The sequence below is a fragment of the Protopterus annectens genome, chromosome 4.part1 (assembly GCF_019279795.1).
Source record: "Protopterus annectens isolate FY-2018-M chromosome 4.part1, PAN1.0, whole genome shotgun sequence".
NCBI classification, from domain to species: Eukaryota; Metazoa; Chordata; order Ceratodontiformes; family Protopteridae; genus Protopterus; species Protopterus annectens.
The window spans coordinates 485,430,355-485,454,475 of record NC_056734.1 but is presented as its reverse complement, the minus strand read 5'-3'; the positions used below and the strand labels follow the sequence as shown (position 1 = coordinate 485,454,475).

Below are 24,121 nucleotides of genomic sequence, written 5' to 3'. Positions count from 1 at the left end.
GCCCCACAAGGCTCAGTCCTGGGACCTCTCTTGTTCGGTATATATTTCTCGGAGGTACAGGCCAACATGGAAGGACTGTGGCTGACCAAGTTTGCAGATGACTGCAAACTGGGCGCCATAATCGACTCTCCAGCCGACACAAGCATCCTCCAAAAGGGCCTCATAGAAACAGACAACTGGTGCCAGAGCCATGGCCTCAAGCTAAATGTCAAAACGTGTATGGTCATCCCCTTTGGCAAAAACAAAGTGCCCACAAATTACCACATAGGTGGTAATCCATTAAGTACAGAAGAAGTAATTAGGGACCCAAGTTGATAGCAATCTATCAATTGACAACCACGTGGCCAAAGTGGTTAGAAAAACATTTTATATAGCCCACCTAATCATGAAGGGATTCACATCTAGATCAGGGGAGGTCATCGTGCCTCTTTACTCATCCCTCATCAGGCCCCCCTCATCAGGCCCATAATTGAGTACAATGCCCCTTTTGGGATGTACCTTACCAGACACCTGCAGCAACTGGAAAGACCCCAAAAGTACCTCAACAAGAGGATCAAAGGGCTCAAACAGATGCCATATGCTGCCCGGTTAAAGAAACTCCAGCTCTACTCAGTGGCATACCGCCTGTTCAGAGGCGATCTGTGCCTGACATATAAAGCCATGTCCAACCCGGAATTAATGGACATGCTGCACCTCAGAAAATCCAAATCCCATCGAGCTATGCGCTCGAGAGACTTGAACCTCTGCACTGAAATAAATAGGACATGCTGGAGGGACAGATTCATAACCCAGAGGCTCCCTTCACTCTGGAATAAAATCCCAGTCCAGGTTAGGCAGAGTACCTCACTGACTCATTTCAAGAGGAATCTTGATGAGTGGATGGGAGATCATAGGTTTACCCCGGGTATCACTTCTGTGTCACTGTTAGACAGAGGCACAGTATACTAACCTCGAAAAAGGGCATAGCAAAATAAATTTAAAATGGGTGGCGAAAGCCAAACACATTCTGGCTAGGCTTACAAATGCCCTAGGGCAGATAGCCTAGTATGAACCTATGAACCTATAACTGAGTTTATTCATTTAAGGGCAGCTAGTGCATTTTTAAGACTCAAAAATCAGTAAACTGACAATATGCAAGATGGTTTTAACAAGGGAGGGAAAACAATGACTGTACCGTACCAGTTTTAAAATATGTAAAGCTTGCGGGTGTAGCTATTTGAAACAACTGCTCTTATTTGGGAGGCTAACTTCCCTTTTTTGAAAGTGTATATAGCTTTAATGTCTTTGCTGAGAGTTAAAAGAGGTTGGGAGTTGAATATGTACTTAGTTTATGGAGTGTTTTTACTGAAGAAAAACTCTGATAATGTGACAAGAGTTCAAACAGAGATGAGAAGCAGCAGCTCCATTCAAGATCAGTTTGCCAAGCATTAATGTGTGAATGTAACTTGCAAGCTGGAAGCAGATATTCAAAAGAATTGTCAAGCAGAATATGTTCTTATCAGAATGACTGCCTTATCAATTTTATCAAGGAATGTCAATGGCATTACAAATATGGTCAGAAACAGAAAGTATACTGTAACACTAATGCATATGACTGTCACATCAACAACACAATAAAAGTAGTTAATAAAAAGATCGGATCCCTGTACAGAATCAAACCCTTCCTTACACCTGAAGCCTGGACCACCTTAGCCCAATCTCACCTGATCTCTACCCTTCTATATGCTTCCCCTATTTTCACTAATCTCTCTAAAAGTAACCTTAAGAAACTTGCTACATCTTACTATAATATTGCTCGATTTGCCACAGGATCCCAGTTTAGAACTCACCACTGTCTAAACTTAAAGCAACTAGGCTGGCTTGAGCTTCCAAACAAGCTCAGTTATCAACAGCTCTTAATAGCTCACAAAATTCTATATCAACCATCTAAAACACCAATACTCAGTAATCTCTTGACTCCCTACAACAACCTGAAACAACTACATTCTTCAGACAGACTACTAGTTAATAGTACCAAACCCATTAATTCTTCGGTAATTGCCTTTTTTCCAACTCAGTTGGCAAAATATGGAACAACCTCCCATCAAATATCTCCTCTTTGGCCACTCTTCCACTCTTTAAAAAAAAACTGGAAATCCATCTTAATAAATATTGGCTTTGCTCCTGTACCAACCCTGACTAACCTTCCTTCTTCCTTTCCTCTACCACAATAATTCCTTCTCTGCTACGGTATCCTGACTGACTTCCTCTGACATCATATCTTTGTAGATATAACTGATCTCATACATACTGTATAAAAAAAAAATTTATGTTGTCTACCTTATTTTCAAGACAATGTATGATTCTCTCTATGTTTTGATACTATCAAATTTCCATACTGAAAGTATTTAATCATTTCCTTGAATTTTTTCGTGTTATGGATATTTTTGTTTTACTCCTAGATGTATATTACTTATACTAAAATCTTCTTATCTTTTATGCTTATTGCTTTTGTTTGTTGTGTATTTGTATTCTCTAATCTTGTTTTAACCAATGGAGCTTTTCTCCCCGGGCCTCCACTGAAAATGGACATATATCCAGCTGGACTAGCCCGGTCAACAAATGTAAAATAAAATAAAATAAACACTATGTGTAGAAATTGTAAACAATCCTCAGTGATAGGAATAATCCCCTTACAATTTATCACAAAGTTTACAGTACTGAATGGAAAAAAAGTGCGTCACATATTACTAACTTTGTTGTCAAAGGTACCACACATTCTGACATGACAATGACTCACAATGCCTCACTATCTACATTAGCGTATGGTGTACAAACTATTTTCCATGCTAAATGCAACAAAAGGTTAGCCTTATACTCTAATAAGGTAATTTATCAAGTATGCTTCACAGGTGAAACCACAATGCAAGTAACTGCACCTCTAAAGAAGTATGGTAGCTGTAATTATCCATAATGCAATGCTGATGTATGTGAATTATTGCCAATATCATATTTGGTGGGTATGATCATAAGGAAAACACAAAGCAAACAGTGCAAATACAAGAATAAAAAAGGTAATTATCCTCATTTTGTTTTCAAACCACCTGCAGTCATGTGGGTGCCCAAGTGAAACATTGGGACCCATTAAATCAAGTCCTGAAATGCAGAGTTTGAACTTGTGAAAGAGAGAACTTGCATCTACTAAGTCCAAGGTGCCATTTCTCAGAATATTCACTTTTCTTCAAGATATGCTGATCTAAGAATTGATATATATAATTTTGGGGGTGCAGGGGGGCTTGTGTCCCCATGCAAAAGGAAGTTTTAAGGAGAAGAGGGTTTTCAAGATTCCATTTTCTCCAGGTTTTTGGTCTTTTTTCCACCCATTTTTCAGCACTCAACATTTTGACTGCAGACATTTTAATAAGGAGCCATCAGGAGTAAATTTACAAATGAAATTTATCATAAAACACATGTAAAGTGCGATATGCTTTACATGTAGGGAGCAAATACCAATATTACAGGAAACACATTTGAAAAGAAATTAACAAATGAATTTGGCAAAGAATGAACTTCAGAATGGATACTCAGCAGAGAATCAGGGGAAAAGTAAAAGGGAAATACTAATACTGATAACAGGCTCCCATAGTGACAAAAAAGAAAAATGCAACAATGGTAGATTTCTGGTAATATGGGGTTACTGGAAGGGAAAGATTACACCGGCATTCATTTACATTCCATATAAAACTACTATTATGACATGTTGTAGGTGGACTGGACACACTAAATTGGCCCTAGGAGTGAGTGCATGCGTGTGTGTGCCTTCTGTGGAAGGTTGAGCATTGGGCTGGCAACATGACACCGTAAAATTCCACTGCCAATCATGAGCGGACAGGTGATCCGCTCTGGCGATCCCTAACCGGGAAAAGCCGAAAGAAGAACTATTATGACGACTGAGTGAACTTTGGGAGAAATATTAGCTTTCAGCATGGAATTTTCCTTGAGTGGGAAATGTACAGGGGGGGCAGGGCCTAGAAGGGAAAACACAACAGAGTAGATTTCTGTAAAACTATATTAAAACATTTGGACTGGAAGCCCTGGCAGACTTTACGTATTCTTCTGCAATGAATAATAACCAGATTTGAACTGACAGAAATCACATTTCCCAGAAGAACAGGTTTTGAATTGAAAGCTTTAAAACACATTCAATAATTAAATTTTAGATTATGCACAAATATAATCCAAGATAAAGTTGTAGGGCAATGAATTAAAGGTGACACAATGACAACTTCCTACTTATTTATTAAAAAGGTAGGAATTTAAAGAATGGGTAGTGAAACTATATGCGAGTTATTAGGAAAAGACAGTTAAATGAAAATTGGAATTTAAAAATATGGGACAAATAAGGGAGGACTAATGGAGAAAAAGTAATAGGAAGTACTTAGAGTTGCAATAGGAAGCATTTAGAGGGGTTGTCAAGGGTTAAAGTAATGCAGAAAAAGAAGAATTTCACCAAAAAGATGATATGGAAATGTCCCCATGTAAAATAAGAAAAATGGGTTGATGATGAAAGGGGTAAGAAGTACTAAAGGGAAAGTATCTACATAATATGCAGGAGTTTAGAAAGCAGATATTTTATAACTCCGAAGCCAAAAACTCTTAGCACAATGACTTAGGCAAAAGGAAGTAGAAAGGGCTGTTGCCAAACATAGGGAGGATATGACAAAAACTAAACACAGATCCTACAGCGGTATTAAAGATATTTCAGAAATTCTATGAAACTTTGTATAATGCAAGGGAATGTGGAAAGCAAGTAAAAACACAAATACAAATATTTATGGAAAACTTTACTATGTCGTGGTTAGAGGAAGATGAGGCTCAACAAAGGAAAGAATGACATAAAATGGTGATGTATAAAAGTAAATTAACAGGGAAGTCTCCAGAAATGGGTGAAATTCCTGTGGAAGAGAGGAGCATTCAGCAGGAAGAAAGTGATTCATATCTGGAAGGTTTGGTTTAACAATATTTTAAAAGAAGAAACAGTACTGTACTAGCAACTTGCAAAAAAGCTGTGGTGACTGTATTACCAAAAGTGGGTAAAGACCCTTCACACCCAGTTTCAAATAGACCAATTTCATACTTAAACTGGGATTGTTAAGTGTTTATGTCAATATTAGCTAAGAGGATAAAGGTGTTGCCAAAACTGATAGATATGGATCAATGCCATTTTGTGGAGGGAAGTCAAACTTTTGGCAGCATTAATAAAATAATGATGATCCAGAGGAAAGTAGTGTAAAAAACTTCTGCTACTGTTGGGGGGGGGGGGGGCTCTTGATGCAAAGAAGGCATTCTATAGAGCCAGCTGGTATAGTAATCAAACATTAGCTTTATTTGCAGATGATATTTTACATTTGATAAACCCAGAAAAAGGCATTTCAGTGCTGTGGAACATTTTGAGAAGGTTTTATCATCATTTAATTTATATCCCAAAGAGATATGAAAGTAAAGTTATAGCAGTAAACTATATACCCATATGTGAAATGGTTCACCAAATCCATAACTATGGAGACACGATAAGATAAAGTATTTAAGCATAAAGATTAAAAATTATTCTATTATGATACGCAAGGATGTGTGGGAAAAGACCAAGCAAAAGATAATACAAAAATTGAAAACTGCATTACATACCAGGAATGATAGCATAGTATAGACAAAGAGACAACGACAGGGAAAGCAGAGTTTTTAGCTGAATCTGGAACAGAAGTAGCTGTTAAAAGGGATAATTAGTAGGGCATACAAAATATTGCATAACTATGATAATGAACCAGATGACCTTAGAAAAAAAGACTGGGAAAAAAAAATGAAAAGGCAACCCGGCAGTGTAAAACCTGTCTCAAGATGATTGTCACTACGGAAGTGACACCCCAACCTCATATGTAAAATAGGAAAAGGGGTTGAAGATGGATGGATGGAATATACAAAAGAACAGTAGGAGGACATCTGTATGGCTCCCAAGTATGCAACAAAGTCAGTTAAGACTTAGTATTTTTGCATGGAAGTGTTTTTCAAAGATCCAATCAGAATTCGGATAAAATTTTCCTCAGGTATATAGTAATAATTGCAGGGTAATGGGAATAGAGAGGTAAATGAGAACACAGTTTTGTGAATACGAGATGGCAGATTTTAAAATTTCCCTACAGAACACTGCCAGAAATGTTCACAGAGCAAACGATTGTAACTAAGGAAATGATTCTTTTGAGCTAGGATAAAATATCTCTCCTAGACATAGGAAGGCCTTGCTAATTTTCATGCTACTGGTTGCCAAAATCTAGAAAATGGAAATCAATCTAAAACAAACAGTAACTGAAGTTCTGATTACTGAAAAGAAACTAAAATAATCAGAGGTAGTGTGTGTGTTGAGATAAGGGAAGGAGCAAGTTACAAAGAAATAAATGAAACATGCAGGGGAAAATACATGCAGAATAATTTTCAGGAGCCTAACTTTAAGAGAAGGAAAACTTCAGCCATTTATGCAATGTTGGAGTGAATAAATGTCAATAAAGACACGTGTATACAACGCATCAAGCTAATAATAATGTTTACAATGATTTGTTTTCTTCTCTCTGAGTGTATGTGTATTCAAAGCATTGTTGAAAATGTGTGAAATTAAAAGGTCTTTCCAAAACAACATAACCAAACTATCTGCTCCTTCAGAAAAAACTATACAGCCCTTTATTGTACCTAGTCCCTTCTACGCAGTCAACCAAATTATGGGTGATATTCAATGTATATGACACAAATTTAAAGCTTAAGTAAGGCCATTTTAAGAATGTGTCACTATCAGCCCAGGGTCATAGCAATGGCACTGCACAACAGACTAAACATTTCAAGAATGCTGAAGAATATGTAAATTACTTACACAGGTGAAGTTTTCCAAACCAAACATGCTGCGGTAAAATGAAAAAAAAACTTAGGTAACCTGTTTTACATGAGAAAAATATTCATTAAAGTTGTATCACTCCCTATATTCAAATTAGGTCATAAAAATCAAACACCCAAAGTTAAGTTGTTGCAAGCACCTCCTCTTTCTGGAACCTGTACATCAATATATTATCTTCCCTAATCAAGCTCTACCCAACAAAATAGAGAGCAATACTTTCTAACCTTCCCCTGCAAGGCAGATCTTTAACCACTACGATTTGACTTTCAAAGTACCTCTTCCCCTTGGTTCCAATTTTTCAAATGGGAGCCATTATACATTGAAAATGACAAGCAGTACTCCAACTGTGGTCCAATACCTGCCTTAAACATTGGTATCAAGACATCACTAAATCTACTTATTCTACATTTTAATACGTTCTAAGTGACCATAAGATCTTCTTAATGTTATCTTCAAATGGTTCTCCAAGGATAATTTATAGCCATTAAAATTCCAGGTCCACAGTGTATTGGGTATAGTATTGTACAGTGTACAACAGTGAAAACAACCACACCTTTCTCATATTAAATCTGACACCACTATATTTGGACCATGTCCAGTGTGAATCAAAAAAAAAAAAAAAAAGACTATGTTGATCATGTGTTATGGACAATGCCCCTAATTTTGGTGCCATTTGCAAAGCTGCTTAAGACACCATTCTAGACACAAGGTATTCTGGACAAAAATAACACAAACCATAACGGTGCAAGCACAACCACTTGTGAAACACCCATAACAACAATTTTGGTAGAGGATTGGTTATTCTGTATCCTTCTCCAACCTGTCCTGCCTTGTAACAAACCACAGATTTAAACTCAGACTGCAACATACTTTTAAACTGAGCTCTATTAAAGTAGTGTGAAATAAACAGTTTCTCCATAGAAAATTAATTTTCTATTGTGGGGAAGCGATAGAAAAAAAAAAGAGGGTAAAAAATCACTTTCAAACACTATCAAAAAAGTAAATTTTCTGGACTTGTAGTTTTACAGGCATTTGCTGCTTATCTTACCTAGGAAAGCCATTTTCATCTTAACCACGATCGGTCCTCCAGCCACAAAAAGAAAAAAACTACCGCCTTTACCACCACAGAAGGCTAGCAATTTGCCTCAGCCGCAGGTGAATGACTCTGCTGTGGACATTTGTTGTACTTCAGATCACTCATCTTTTACCCCAAATCCCTCTGGTGTAGCACCTACAGCCACTATGGAATGGGGGATTAGCCACTTCCTCTGTGACTGTTGGGAGTTCCCTCGGAGGAAGATAGCAACTCTTGTTGCTCCTGGGAGCGGAAACAGGGAAGGTGTATTTGTTGTCAGAATGCTGTATCCCTCTCCAGGAAAGCAACGGCTGGCATTAATAACACAACTGGCACCATTTTCCCTGTCAAAAAAGACACCAAACATGTACCTACTCCTTCTCAAATTTCTTTGGATAAAAATATTTTACTGGGATTGACTCTGTGTTTAATTCATGCTATTAATCCTTCCTAGAGTAAGAAGAATGCCTCTTCCTGAGAGGATTACAGATTGGGAAGATGCAGGGATGGATTCAGGGTTTTGACTTTAGCTTTGGTTTCTGATTCAGACTTAAGGAGAGCTCAATATCAGATTCTTCCTGTGGAGTTTCTCTTTCTCTAAGATTACTGCTAAAATGTCCCAGTGCTTTCAGAGGAAGAACACAGAGGTTTCAAACTCCCTCAGAAAATATTGAGTTTTTACTGAAAGATTTTCAGAACCTATACCCATTCCTTCAGTCCTGTCAGCTTTAGGGGATGTCTCTCTTACTACCTGCAATTTTCCTGATAGTCAGCCAGCTGTCCCGTAAATACAGATAGGATGCAGTTCCTCAGTCTTTTAAATATTTACACCACTATTCCCAAACCTGACCCAGTAGCTATAGCCATAGTCGGCTCCACTGCTGCTAACCACTTACTAAGGGAAAATAGTAAATGCTTCTGCAACTTTGATTTTTCAGAATTTTAAATTGCCAGACTCATATGTTAAAGTTGGTTCTGATGTTTTATCTACAGTTTTGTCTTGTTTAGAATACATTGATTTTAAATTACTTGCTTTCTTCTACTGCACAGGTCACTACTCATTGTTTAAAGTATATGACTCTCTTGATACTTTTTCCAGGGTTACGGCCATTGGTACTGTTTAAAGAAGGTTTGCTTGGCTGCATTCCAAGAGGACAAAGCTTTAGCATGTGGTCTCCCTGCTGCAGAGGTGATCAAAAGTATGATCAAAGGGGCAAGCTGATCCAGGGATTCCATAAGATATTCAGCCTTCCTTTTCCAAATTGTCCAAAGGATTTTTCTTTCTCCTCCTCCAATTTTGGCAAAAAAACAGAACAAACAGTCTCAACAGAATTCTGGTAAATGTATGTTTAAGAAGTGGCAAGGAGATTCCAAAAAATAGTCTCAAACCTTTCAAAACCAAGAACAGTACAACAAGTCTGAATGACTACTCAAGAGACCTTGTGACTCCCTCCCACCCTGACCCCATTTTTCTTCCAGTCTGAACCTCCATTTTTCTCTTTGGCAACAGATAAACAAATGGGTTCTGAAATCCATTTATCAGGAGGTGGGAGGAAATTCCTCCTTCTGCTGATCATACTGTTTTATCACCTGTTCTTTATCACATGCTGTCCCCAAAGAATGACAGAACCAGTTCCTTCTTCCCAGGTGGGGAAAGGGTTTTATCTAAGGATGTCCCTAGTGCCAAAGAAAGAAAATGCATAGATCACCACAAACAGGCTTAGGAAAGAAAGATCCAGAGCTGATATCCAAACTTGATGATAGAGTGTCACAAGCTGTCACCTTTTCTTCCTCTTTCAAGTTTCCTACTAACACTAGACTTAAAGATGCTTATCACATCCCTATTCTTCCAGACTTCAGGTGCTTCTTAAGGTTGTGCATGTCTGATCACCTTATCAGTTCTCTGCCTTACCCTTTGGACTATGCACTGCACCTTTGGACTATGCACTGCACCAAGAGTATTCATAAAGTGTCCATCTGCAATTATACCTCATTCTAGGCTACAGGGTTATCCACATTTCTCCATATTTAGATGACTTGCTCAGCTCATCTTTGCAGAGGGTCTTTTTCAAAATGTCAGGAGTCTCTCCCTCTCTCTCGGATGAAAGAAATTTGTTGCACAAGTTGGGATTTCAAGAGAACATTCAAAAGTCTTTGATTCCTTCACAAAGAATTGTGTTCCTGGAATGTCAACTAGACACCTCAGTTCAAAGAGCTTTTCTTCTACAAGAAAAAAAAAAGATCTTTAATTAGATCTATTGCTAAGGTTTTCCACTCAGACTTCAGTCACTGTGGGGGAATACTTCAGGATTTTTTGTCTCACAGTGTCTATGATTCTGATACCCCTGACAAGACTCCATATGAAAAAGACACAGTGGTATCTGAAATCTCTCTGGTCCCAGCATCAACACCCTTTACCTTTTCAGATCTCAGTACTGGAGTTAGTCAGAAAATACATTTTTGGTGGAAACACATATCCTTAAATCCAGTTTTCCACCTCTCCCTCCCTGCTCCAAAGCAGTCAGACACCACACAAACTTCAGACTTTGCTTGGGAAGCAGTTTCAGGAGGAAGTGCAGGGGGTGTGAGCCACCAAGGACAGACACAAGCATACAAATATCTAGGAGATGCTTGCTCTGATCAAGGTCCCCAGAATCTCTTCAAGTGGTTACAGACAATACCACTGTCATGTGGTACATCAGCAAGCAAGGGGGACCCAGGTCATACCCCCTTTTACAGACTAGCCATGTTAGCTTGGGATATAGCTTCATAGCACAGTCTCACTCTACAGGCATCCTGCATTCTATCAGAACAAAACTGGTGGCAAACCCTCACAAATGGAAAGCAGATCAGGGGTCTTTCAAGATTTGATCCATCTCTGAGGAGTTCCTCACATATACCTCTGCCTCCTCTCTGAACAATCAACTGGTAAAATGCAATTTCAGGACTTCAATCAAGAAGGCCGGGAAGATGAATTTTCTTTGGACAGGAATGTTCCTGCATGCCTTTCTACCCTTTCCAGTAACAGTCAGAGTACTTCTGAAGATTAAGAAGGAACAAAGATCATTGTGTTAATTCCCTTCAGGCCCAGACAACTGTGGTTCTCACTTCTTTTGGAAATGGCTAGGGGCAATTACCATACGCTTCCTCAGAGAATGGATCTAATTACACAAGAACAGGGGTGTTTCATACACCCATCAATCATCTTCAAATGACTGCCTGGATGACAGGGACTTAATTCCTTTTAGGCGAGTATTTTCTGATGACATGCAGCTGGTACTAATGGAGGCAAGAAAGCCTCCTAACAGAAAATCATATATTAGTAAATGGAAGAGGTTTTCAAGCTGATGCCAGCAACCACACCAGCACCCATTCAAGGCTAGTTGTTTTCAGGTTTTACATTTTTGTGAGTTACTAACCCATGTTCTTACTCCTCTATCAAGGGTCATTTATCAGCCATTTCAGTATGTCTGCCCATGGATCCTAGTCTTTCAAGGCAGTCTCATGTCAAATATTCTCGAGAGGGGTTTTGCATAAGAAGCCTTCAAATAAACATGTGGCCCTTCCCTTGGGATTTTAATTTTGTTAGAGACCATAACATTCCCTCCATTTGAACAAGTTGATCTGGCTGACTTGAGGCTCTCAACATGGAAAATAGCTTTTTCTGATTACTCTGACCTCTGCTTGAATGGTATTGGGAGTTACAAGCTCTTACAGTTTGTCAACCCCATCTCATTTTCCATATGGAATGAGTTTCCTTTACTAAACCTTCTTTTATGCTTAGTTTGGCTTAAAGTAAGCTTCGATATCACTATCTCCCAGTCTTCTCCCCTCAACATAAGAATGAGGGAGAAAAGATACTCCATACCTTGGATGTCCAGTCAACTCAGGTACCATCTTGAGAGAATTAAACTTTTTCAGATCTTTGGATCAGCTGTTCATTTCTTGAGAAGGTAAGAACAACCACCCATGCCAAAAGAGACTATTTGCAAATGCTCGTCTAAGGCTTTTACCTTTTGTTATACTCACCATGACAAATCTATTCCAGGGAGGGTCAGGGCCCATTTTATGGCTTTTTTGAAAGAGTTGGATTCTAGACGTATTCTAGAAGCTACTACTAGGTACTCTACACAATTTTACAAAGCACTAAAGCTCGGTTCCTTCACTAGGTCTAGATCAAGTTTTGCTAGGAACATTCCCCAGGGGCTCCTGGACCCTTCTCCTTCCAAATACAGTTAGCAATATTAATTGACCCATATAGCCAAGGCTACTGCTGCAGTGATCAATATGCACAAAATAGTAAAGTTGCCCAATATGAAGTTGCTGTAACTCTAAATTTCCAGATGAGCACTGTTGCTTTAGCTGCTCCCTCTTCTCCATCTCTCTTGTTTTTTGGCAAGTTTTTTTATGCCAAGTTGTGGGCATTTATTTTACTATTCCTAGCATTGTCCTTTCAGGGCTCAGCCTCCCTCTCTCTGTTGGCAGGAAAACTCTGAAGACTTCGCTCCCAATCAGCTCATTTTGAGCTACTTCACAGTTTGGCAATGCACTGAGCGGACTGTGAACAAGGATATCAACTGTGAGGATGAAGGTATAACTAACTTACTGGCCTACAAATTTAGCTCTATCTTTATCCCAGTCTTCTCCTTCAGTCTGCCCTCAAGATATACCTGAAAACTGGCTCACCCCAGCTAAAAGTCCTAAAAACTGCTATCAAAAGCTAAAAATACTGCGCTGATATCTCTGGGTGCACATGAAACACAATTTAACCACACCCCTACCAACACTGTTAAATCTCAGCCTCCATACAGCTTTTGGACCAAGCAAATGGCGATCAGCTACAGTCATTCCCCTGCATAAGGAAGGCCCTTCCACAGACACAGGTAATTACAGACCCATAAGTTTGCCCAGCATCATATGCATATCCATGGAAAGATGTATTATGGAATTAATCAGGATACCGGGAGCCTCCAAACACTATACCACAGCTTGGATTCGTCAAGGGTATGTCATGCTTACTCAACCTGGTGGATCTTTTTTGAAGAGGTTACCAAACCAATGGATGAAGGCAAAATGGTACACACCACATACCTTAACCTGATCATAGTTTTTGACATTCCCACTTAGGCATAGTAGAAAAGTTAAATAAACAAACTGGGAATAAACCACCTATGTCACCCTCTGGATTGCCAACTAGCCCACAGACAAGTAGATACTCAAAATACAGGAAGTTACCTCACAAACAGGACCAGTCACCAGTGGCTCTCCCAGGGTTCTGTGCTGGGACCTCTTCTGTTTAGCATCTTGTTTTCTAAAGTAAAAGCCAATACCAAATGGCTCTGGCTAACTATGTTTGCAGATGACTGCAAGCTAGCAGCAGTCATTGAATCCCTAAATGACTTGGCCATCCCTCAGGAAGGTTTGTCTCAAATAAATAAATGGTGTCAAAATCATGGTCTAAAACTAAATGCCAAAAAATGTACTACTGAATCCTTTGGGAAGTCATCTACCCCAGGGAACAACCATACTGGCAATATACCCCCAGGAACTGAACCAGTTTAGAATTTGGGAACTTATGTGGACAGTGACCTAACTTTTGAGCAACATGTGTCTACTGTTTTAAGAAGTCCTTCTATATTGCACAGCTTATAAAAGGGATTGTGTCCAGATCCAAGGATGTCACTGTCCCCCTTTACTAAACCCTCATTAGGTCAGTCATTGAATATAATGCTCCCTTAGGCATGTATCTGTCCAGACATATACAACAATTGGAAACCCCAGAGAGATGCACACAGAGACAGAGATACCTTACTAAAAGAATACAAGACCTAAACAATATGCCCTACATAGACCAACTCAGAGCCCTGTCACTACACTGTATTCTACACTCTGCTAAGAGGTGACCAGTGTCTGGCATACAAGGCATCCTCCAAACTATTACTAATGGATTTAAACGCACATCAGCAAGTCAAATGGTATCAGAACTACTCCATCTAGGAGTCTAAACCTCTTATGCAACATCAATAGAATGGCTTGGAAAGACAGGTAAATTTAGCAGAGGATACTGCTTTTATGGAACAGATATGGAACAGACTCCCCACCCACATAAAACAAAGTTCATCCCTGTCCATTTTCAAACGCAACTTAGATCTATGGATAGGAAACAGAAAATATGCCTCAGCAATGGTCCATGCACTACAAATGGTCAGATGTGGCTCCTAAATGCTTTACCCCATACATGGATTCCCTCAAATTATTTATATATGATCCTAGTTATTCTCATTAAGGAGTAATATATAATTATCAACTACGGAATGCGCAAGCCCAATCTATAACCAAATGGGACAGCTTATTTCAAGTACAAAAATGGAACGTGTGCTAGGCTTAAAATGGCCTGCAAGAGTAGCTAGCTAGCACTTAACTATGAACCTATAAATATTTATCTGCAGATTCCCTAGGACTTTGACAATTTCACTATGAAGTACAGTATCAAAGATGCTACCAAAATGTAGGAATATCACCACTACAGGCAAGCTTTCATCTAAAGCTGTGGTTATATTATTGCAAAAGCTACTCACTTGTTAAACATGATAAACCTGTAACAAAGCCATGTTGGAACATACCCATACCTACACGTGATTCGGACACTTACACATTACAGGTGGCCATCTTTGGTGGTTTGGCAGGAAGAGTGTGTGTGAAACCAACTGTTCATTAACACTGTGGCGCAGTGAATAGCACTGTCATTTCAAAGTGCTTTGCTCTGATGGAAGTTTTGGGTTTCTTTTTTTTGTTTTTTACATACATACTTAAAAACTGTGTGTGTGTGTGTGTGTGTGTGTGTGTGTGTGTGTGTGTGTGTGTGTATATATATATATATATATATATATATATATATATATATATATATATATACATACATACACACACACACACATTACAGAAAGAGAGAGAGTATGCATGCCCTTCTCATTCTGTCTGCGTCTATCCTTGTGCTCTAGTTTACCCCATTAAATCAAAAATAGGCAGTGGGTTAAATGGAATTCTTCCAGTTTCCTTAAAGGTGAATGTGCCGTGTGTGTAACTTAAAATGGATTATTACCCTTTGCGCACGCGCGCACACACACACAATAACATTGGGCAGACACATAACCCTTCTGCGTAGCAGTAAAAAAAACAGTTAGTGATTATATTTTTAAAAGTAAAGAATAATATACATCACAGAACAATCGGACATTTACAGCTTCTACAATCGGACATTTACAGCTTCTAGCAGTCTGGGGGCCACACACCCCAGACTGCAAATGGATTTTGACACTGAATTAGTAGTGGCCTCTGCCCTCCACTGCACCACTTCTAAAATCAGCCCCGCTCAGAGGTATCTGCAAAAGGTTGCTGTAGGTTGTGCAGGGGCTGGAGATGGTGAGGTCATTACTTTAATTGTCATCACAATCAAACCTTAGATAGGTGCGCAGGAGGTCAACATCACTTGTGTAGGTTCTGGAGACAGTGTTGTCATTGTTTCTTTTACTTTACTCGCAGACCTCAGATGTGTACAAAGAAGGTTGCTGTTGCTACTGTAGGAGCAGTATACTGTAACTGCAATCAAATGTAATACATTTCTGTTCACTTTCCTCATAATCATATGTCAGACATGTTTATAGATGGCTGCCTTTGGGGTGCAGAGGCATGCTATATACAGGTATGACAGCAGCCACTTGCAAGTATAGGACTGTGGTCATTCAAACCTCTGCTTTCATCCCAATCTAACACCAGAAGGATGCACAGACAATGAGGGTCTTTTTTGTTTTGTAAGGGGTGATAATACTAGACAAAATATGTGCATCTTCACAACAATTACCTTGTTAGTTTATTGCAAGCCACTGCTTATTTTGTCAGTTTTAAACATCAAGCCTTGGCACAAGTCTTCTTTGAAATAAAAACTAAGACCAAAATTATTTTAATTCTCCTCATTTTATTCAGATAACCACTGGATTTAAAGTTGGAGAAATGCTCTAAAATGCATCACACAGCAGAGAAAACCCTCGGTCATCTAGGGGCTCAGGCTTAATCAAGTTATTTCCTAAATGGATATTACTGTGCTGTCTTGGTCAAGAAAGGTATGCTGAGAGATGCACGGAAAAGTAAAGCTGAACAACAAAAATGGATTTCTTTCCTTCAACTTCTGTTCAAGCCACCATTGGATGAAAAGGATGTGAAAAAGAAAACAAAAACTTTAAAAGGTACTTCAAAGCACGCAGAAAGTTGTGGCATCTTGTAAAAACTAAAAAGTAAGGCAAAATGTGAGAAAAGAAAACAGTAATGTGCATGGTATGGGAAGCACTGGATAATGTGCATGTATGAGGGGTAACCAACAGGCAGTGCTTAGGGCACCATTTCACCCAAGTCCAGCTCTGTATATAGAACTGTTGTAATGTGTCAAAGTAGCAATGTAAAGTTCAGTCTGTACACACTACTAAAAATCTGCAGCATGAATTAGGTTCTTTAGGAGAGGTGACAAAGACAGGGCTTAGACCAGAAGTGTACAGGGAACCCCAAAACCCGAACTTTGCTATGACCACCAAAAATGCTAACACTGGCCCTGAAGGGAATGATTTCTTTCCATTCACTGGGAACAAAAAAAAGTTTTAATAATGCTGAAACAAATCTATCAAAACATGGACTCATGGAATAACTAATGATTGCTAGGGGAAAAAAGATATTTAAGTTGTCTGGACCTGCAGCAGAAAACTGCTAGATTTTACTGACTGCCTTGGTATCTGCTCACCTAGCTGTAATGTGGTGCTCACCTAAGCCACTTAATACCACTTAAAATGTATTACCACCAGTCAAATAACTCATCTGCAAAGATGTAAACAAGCAGTCCAAGATCATTCATGGTGACATTATCTGAAAATACTGACGCAAGAAAATATTGTTTTTCCATATGCTTTCAAGCATTCAAGAGCTGGTATTTACGAATGGCGGACACTCATTACCATGTTCTTCTAACTCTTCCTCTGAATATCTTCTGAACACCATTGTATATCAAGTGTTTAGTATTTGAATGCTCACTGTATTTCCAACACAACCTTTTTTTCTTTTTCCGTCAGTTTATGAGACCACAATGACTGAAATGAAGTATTTGATTTCATGCTCTCACGGGAACATATTTGCCTATAAACTAATTATGAATTTGTAAAAGATACTCCTTTTATCATCATCTTCAGTACCTTGACGCCTGATCAACTAAAATTGCAGTAAAAAGCCATAAGCTTACATTGTACAGTTTCCGGGTTCCCCTGGATTTTTAAAAATCATTTTCTGGAGTGGAAGGTTTCGTTTTGTAATGCATTACTGATCACTAGCCTGACTATGCATACAAGAAAGTGATAAGGCTATTTCTCGTTATTAAATCACCCTTTTGAACATTAAGTAAAAATTTACTGTACACTTATTGGTACATCTATCCATGGAGTTTAATCTTCTAAATACTTTAAATTGGAAAGAATTCTGTTACTGTAATATTACTAAAAAATTAACAAATAAATAACATGACGCTGGTCATTGCTCACATATGTCTTCTAGGTTCACAAGCTCATAAGTGAATTTACGTCTTCTAGGTTCACAAGCTCATAAGTGAATTTCAGTCTAAAAGCCCTGAAGGACCATTTTAAGCCTAACCAATGACCTAAAGTCAGAATCAAACTCTGCACTTTGTGCGTCAATGAGGTGACCACCTTAAGCATTATGCCAAATCCACCCCCACCCATTGGGCAAACTGGTCAGGCTGCCGGCACTGCATGTTGCTGTACTAGTGATGATACTGTTTATCAGTACGTTAAACACCGGAGAATGCTGATAAGTCAGACCTGCCACCTCATCAATATGCTTAAATGGTCCTCCTGCTACAGCTTGCAGACTTCTCCCTGTACAGGGTGCAAAACAGCTATAAGATGATTTTTCTTTCTTTGCACACTAGTTTGGGACTCTGCCTCAAGTACTTACAGAAGACAGCGTTCCTTGCCAGAACGCAAAACCAAAATGATGTCTACTGTGTGAAAGTCTGACTCCTGGGGTATGAATCACACATAATGCAATGCGACTAAAACCAGCTCAGGTAGCTAAACGATTGATGCATTTCACGCATACTCACACAAAGCTCACACATTAGTTGGACAGGTGGGCATGCATACAGCAATAAAGATCAACAGAATGCCAAAATTAAAGCAAATAATATGTGAAAAACAATGTGAAGGATATAATAAAACCAGATTATTGTAATCAGTTAGGACAATGCAGCAAGTGCTTCCATGGTAGTAGTAAAAAGGATTTTTATTACTTCAAATGGCATGTTGTAAGTAGCACACAAATTCAGTCAACTTACAAATTCTTAATTTTGTACTATATGCTGCAGATGGCACTATTCTATGTTTGTCAGAGTGGCACCTGCCAACAGCAAAGCACAGAGACACTTTGCATAACCTGTCATGAATTTCATGAACTCAAACATGAAACAGTTTCTGGCTATAGACTCCCCCTCCCACAAACTATACCATACATGCGTTAACATCAAACATCTCTTGCAGCCTCTAAGCATTTCAGGATTCTGCGATTAGACAGACACACACACACACACACAAAAAAAAAGAGAGACAAGAAAAATACATACATCACTGAAATAATGCAACAGGACTACAGAGTCAAATATATTCATAATTCAGTGTTCCATTTTAAGTCATGCAGGAACATGTACTTGTTTCATTTGACTCGGGGCAAAGCTACAGTTATTAATATTAAAACTTTGTTACTCCTGAGGACAACATGTTCCAGTATCAGGAAGCAAGAGACAGCTTTACTCTTAAGGAGAATACGTATTCATGGATGCACACAAATCAAATGGAAAATGCCTATTTGGAAAAGGGGAGGTCCTAGACAGTCAGTGTAAGCTAAGGTGTGGAACCAAGCACTGGCAAACATAAATGCCTTAGGGAGAAGAAATCTTACACTTTGACAGTGTAGAAACCAGTTAATGATGAGTTTTACTCTTGACACAGGACACCATAACAGAATGCAACTGCTTGTAATATGAAAGTTGGTAATCCGTCCACAATCTAAAGATAGACACCTGGCGAGAAGTATTTGCTATACAAGAGGATGACAATGGTGTAAAGTATGACGGAATAGGTGATGTTCAAGGTAACAGATACTGTCAGCTCAGTACACTATTACCATGTTACAGGAGGTCAGTGCTGCCATGCAGTACATCTTAAAAACACAGCATTTCATTATGGACAAAATACAAGACTACTTACCAACTTGAAATGTCTCCCCATCAAACTACCAATACAAGCAGCTATTTCTTCTTTTTTCCACTTGTAATAATATCTGTATGTTGATTTAATCACATGTCAGTCAATGAGACAATGTATTAAAACATTTACTTGTTTACAGGTATGGCACAACAGTAAACTACGCTGTGGTGCACCATGCACCACAGCAAGCTGTTGACAGCTGGATGACTGCTCAACAATGACACCAATACTCTCATAACACTGCCTAAAGGACAGTAGCAGACTGTCGTCGTAAAGTGTATTGGCAGGGGGCTTTCCCCCTCAAACAGGTTGATAACTGTGGAAATGAGGAGACAGATTTGAACATTGTGCACCAAGGGCAAATACCATTGCCAGACAGGGTTTAATCCCCTCACAGTTCAACATCTCTTTCTGGTGCACATGCTGTTCGTCTGGAGAAAGACATGAAAATGTCAGAGGTTCAACTACCTACTGTGAAGACTGTCCAATAGGTTATCAAGCGAAGGCATTAATCACATCCGGCTCCACGGACATATAAAGCATTGACTACACAGAAAGAGATGTGTTGTGAAATTGCTCAGGCACAAACTACTGCCACTGAGGAGTCGGGCAGAGATGGTTAGACTGATGCAGAGATTATGAAGAAATTCACCAGCACATCAGAATGGTGGAAGCCAGGGACAATGCCATGATGATCCTCAAGCAAAGCATGGTTGCTCACAAGGCATTCATGTCATTCTGTATCCCTACAATAATGAGAACCTACCAAACATACGCTGGTTACAGTGGTGAACATGGCAGGCGGCAGGTTCATACACATGCATGGTGGCCATCTAGGGCATGCACTAAGTGTGCCCGAAGCAACTGCAGCATGCATGGATGTGAATTCCTCAATGAATAAGCCAGTTAGACATTGGACTCCATACCACAAGGTCACGCAGCACTGGCCAGTCTCTTTCAAGGGCATCACCGACATCCAGTGGGTTTTGCCGTCATAGCAACTCATTATCAAATTCACATTGCAGCACTTGTTCCTGATCTACAAGACTATCCCCACAGCTATCTTTAGGAGCCACTGTACATGACAATACCAATGTAAAAGACTCTTACAATTTTACATACTCTTGACAGATACTTCCCAAAGTCCAACCCTCACACACTGGTAGGAGACCACACCAACCAAAAACACACCTGAAACAAACCTAACCAAAAGCATGAAATCCATGAAGACGAATAAAAACATAACCCTACTTAAGGATAAAAAAATTATATCAATAAATACAGTAACTAAATAAAAAAAGACATAAAAAGATAAGTTACTCAGAAACTACTAGTTTACAAGAATAACAATACTTTCAGAATAAAAACGGACAGCTTTATTATGACATCATCACTTCTTAAGCATGCATCTTTAAAAAAGGCTGAGTGCTTGTATGTCCAGCTTCACAACCTGACACTTTTCTAAAAATCATCCCCCATACTAGTATGCCAAGCACTTGTGCCTCTGTCCACCGACCACTATGAAAATGACAGTGACCATATCAACTATACATTTCTGTATGGCGTGTATAGTAATGTCTGATACATAGTGTGAATCAACCACACAGTATTCAGTGTAGCACAATCACCAAGATTTATCTTTGTGGCTTTACACTGCCATGACCCATACTTGTGGACTAGTCACTGTTGCGATGCATGCCTGACGGGATGCTATGGTGCTGCTCTTAGCTGGCCACTATCGCTATCATTACACATACAGCAAATGAAAGAGGAAGCTGCATTACCACTGGGTGTTTTATCATTCACTGGTTGTAACAGTGGTGCACCAGACAAACAGACCCAGAATCATACTGTGCAGAAAGCAATAATCAGTAAATATTCCACTCGAGGTAGTAGGACCACACTGAAAGGCCCCCTCCAGACTTGATCAGGCAGTGGAAGCAGGCTTTAAGAAGGACACTCACTCCTGTCAGGAACAGGGCAGTATCATAGCATTTTTCTGCACTTCAATGTGTGTTACAGCCTGATGTCATTAACCAAGGTTCAACTGGTAGCCTGCAACACCTGAAAAACATAATAGGGAGGAGATAAATGAAGATGTGGTGAATTTTAAACTTTAGACAGTACACAAGGCAATAGTTATTAGGTGACGATGTATGCACTGTACACTTATCAATAAGGTGTCCGTGTGGTATCCTACCACACAGGAAGTGACAGTAAAGTAACTTTGTCCCCCAAGTGTGTGAATCACAGGTACTACCAGGATGTCAGGCAGATGCATTGGTGAAATGGTCACCTGCCTCATACACTACCAGACAAAATGGTTATCTTTCCTATTAATGTTACCTCCTCCCTACCCCATGGTCCAATTAGAATTTTGATAGCAACATGGTGTGATAGATTGCACCTAAGCACTACAGAGAAGCAAGACAGACTGTGGAAAGCATGCATGGTAGTTGCTTGGTCCCAAGTTCACACTGAGAAATAGAAATGCTCAATTGTATGGGCTAAAACAACATTGAAGACAATCTGCATCCTCATGGAAGAGGTCTGAAAGAGGTCCATCTTGTCCCCAAGTTGCAAGCAGAGTGAAAGCCACACATACATTGGTTTTCACAGGAATATGAAGGCCATGCAATTCTCCAGTTCCAGTTTGCAGACCAAACAAGTTCACCAAAGTACCTAGAATGTCCCCAAGTACTCTAAATTGTTCCACCACCTCCTGTTCCTTAAAGTTAATAAGTTAACTAGTGCCTATATATACCACATCCTCCAAGGCAGAGTGCCTCTCTATACACTGGGTTGTGATACAGTGGAAGCAAGCCTCTCAAAGCAAGAAATAAGACTCAAAACCAAGCTAAACACCTTTGCTAACAACAAAGTGACTAGAAACAGCAGTGCTTGTCAGAAAAAACAGGAAAACTTATTACCATACCATCAGTGCAGCAGTTATATACATCTCATATTTTAAATAGCAGTGTGTACTCATTTGCATTGGGCTGTCCATTTGACTTTTTAGATGATCACACATAGTTGCAGCAGACCTCTAATAATGCCACTTTCTCTGTGCGTGCCTGCAATCTGCACAAATGTAACTTAGCTATGAACACCATCATATCTACTTCTTTAGTAAGGACTGTAATGTACCTTTAGTATACCTAGTCCCTCGTTTGTTCTCTACTCTATCTGACAAACCAAGACACAAACCAAAGGTTAAGTATCATTAGGACTTTTCAAAACCTATTCAACAAACAAAGAGCTTCATACATTGTAATGCCTTCTCTACTTAACAAGTAGATAGATCTCCAACAGAATAACTATATCTCAAATACATTTCCACAGCAAACTTGTAAGCAGCCAATGCGGTAGCCGATTACTTGGTTAAGAAAGTGCACAAGGAAAATGAGTTTAAAATTAAAATTAACTACTCAACTCAAGAAGTCATTTAGCAATGTGAAAATATAACAAGGGCCTCTTCCTTTTTGGCACCTGGTAAAAGTGGTGCAGAATAACAAGGCAGTACAGTTACCTATCCTTTTACCACCACATGTGATTAACCTTCCTTACTATGCCGCTATTTGTTTATTTACGTCATATCCAACGCAGTACAAAGATTGTCAGTTTCAGAACTACTCCACAGTAACACAGATTAATTAATCAAAAACATTCGAGTTTACAAAAACGTAGGAAAGATAAAATTCCATTTCGGTTGTCACTCCGCAGTACAAGACTTCTCCAGAAGACTGTGACAGTGCTGGACATTATGGGTGTTGTAATAAATCGGAAAACGCTGCAAAGGAAAACCAAAGTACACATGTGTTCAACGGAATTAATGAGTGAATAAAAACTCCTACGTGCTTTTAGATCAAGTGGATACAGACACCATACATATTAACATGCCCCTTGGATGGATAGATGTGTACACATCTACCCCACTATATAACAATGTACATTTCTGTTTGAGTACAAGAACCGTCTTACATTTACACCAATATAGCCAACTGTTATTTTGCGTAAGAATTAGCTGCTCACAAGACGAATTAGTGGCTGTCTAGTAACCGAACACCAACAAAATGAAAAGATAACAGTAAACAATTAAACATACTAAACAGTCGCCCGCACTCACCCGACAGAAATTGGTCGGACAGTAACAGAAAACCATGGCTACTGCTACTAAGCTCTGGCAACACGACTATAGTCAGTCACTTCAGGTCACGAATACTAGTGATGTCTACTAGAAAAACAGCAGACCCTAATGATTACAGCGCACAATAACAATCCCACAGAAGTAGTTATTGTATTGCTTTACAACGTGTCAACAAAGCGACACGAGTTACAACTGTTTGGCTGTGGCAGCCAAAAGATCGACAAGAAGCGCGGAGGCATTACAGAATGAGTGAGGGAAAAAGAGGAGGATCCCATTCGCTTGAAGGAGGGAGGAAAGACGGGAGGGGTGGAGCTATTCGGTATGGATGCTCCGCTAGTTTTGCTCCTTTAATAATCGCGCGTGGCTATTATTCATAACTTTAAACTTCTGCTATGTGTTTCTTTTGGTTGCAGACTTACTCGTTTTCTTCTGATGTGTAGTATTATATCAAGGTCTTACTTTTTTTCACAGCTGATTTACTATTATGAATGCATTTTTGGGTTAGTATTGGCGCGCGCTTTTCTTTGCTGTATTTTTTTTACAGTTACGTCAGTTGGATGTCAAATAATGGGCGGCATTCTTTGGTAACCTCGTTCATGTTTGTGTGTCCTTTACTGTAATTCTTATTCTGTTTTTTAGCGTATTGTAAATAAAGAATGTAAATAATG

General features: G+C 39.2%; 1 protein-coding gene across 1 annotated transcript in view; it reads right to left on the bottom strand.

Annotated features, from left to right (window-relative positions):
• ATP13A3 (ATPase 13A3) overlaps positions 1-23,741 on the bottom strand; it is a 2,707,264-nt gene extending 2,683,523 nt beyond the window's left edge. The window contains exon 1 of the mRNA XM_044070296.1: positions 23,433-23,741. The gene's annotated coding sequence lies outside the window, so the exon portion shown is untranslated. The remainder of the gene's footprint in view (positions 1-23,432) is intronic.
• Between the last annotated feature and the right edge of the window lie 380 nt (positions 23,742-24,121).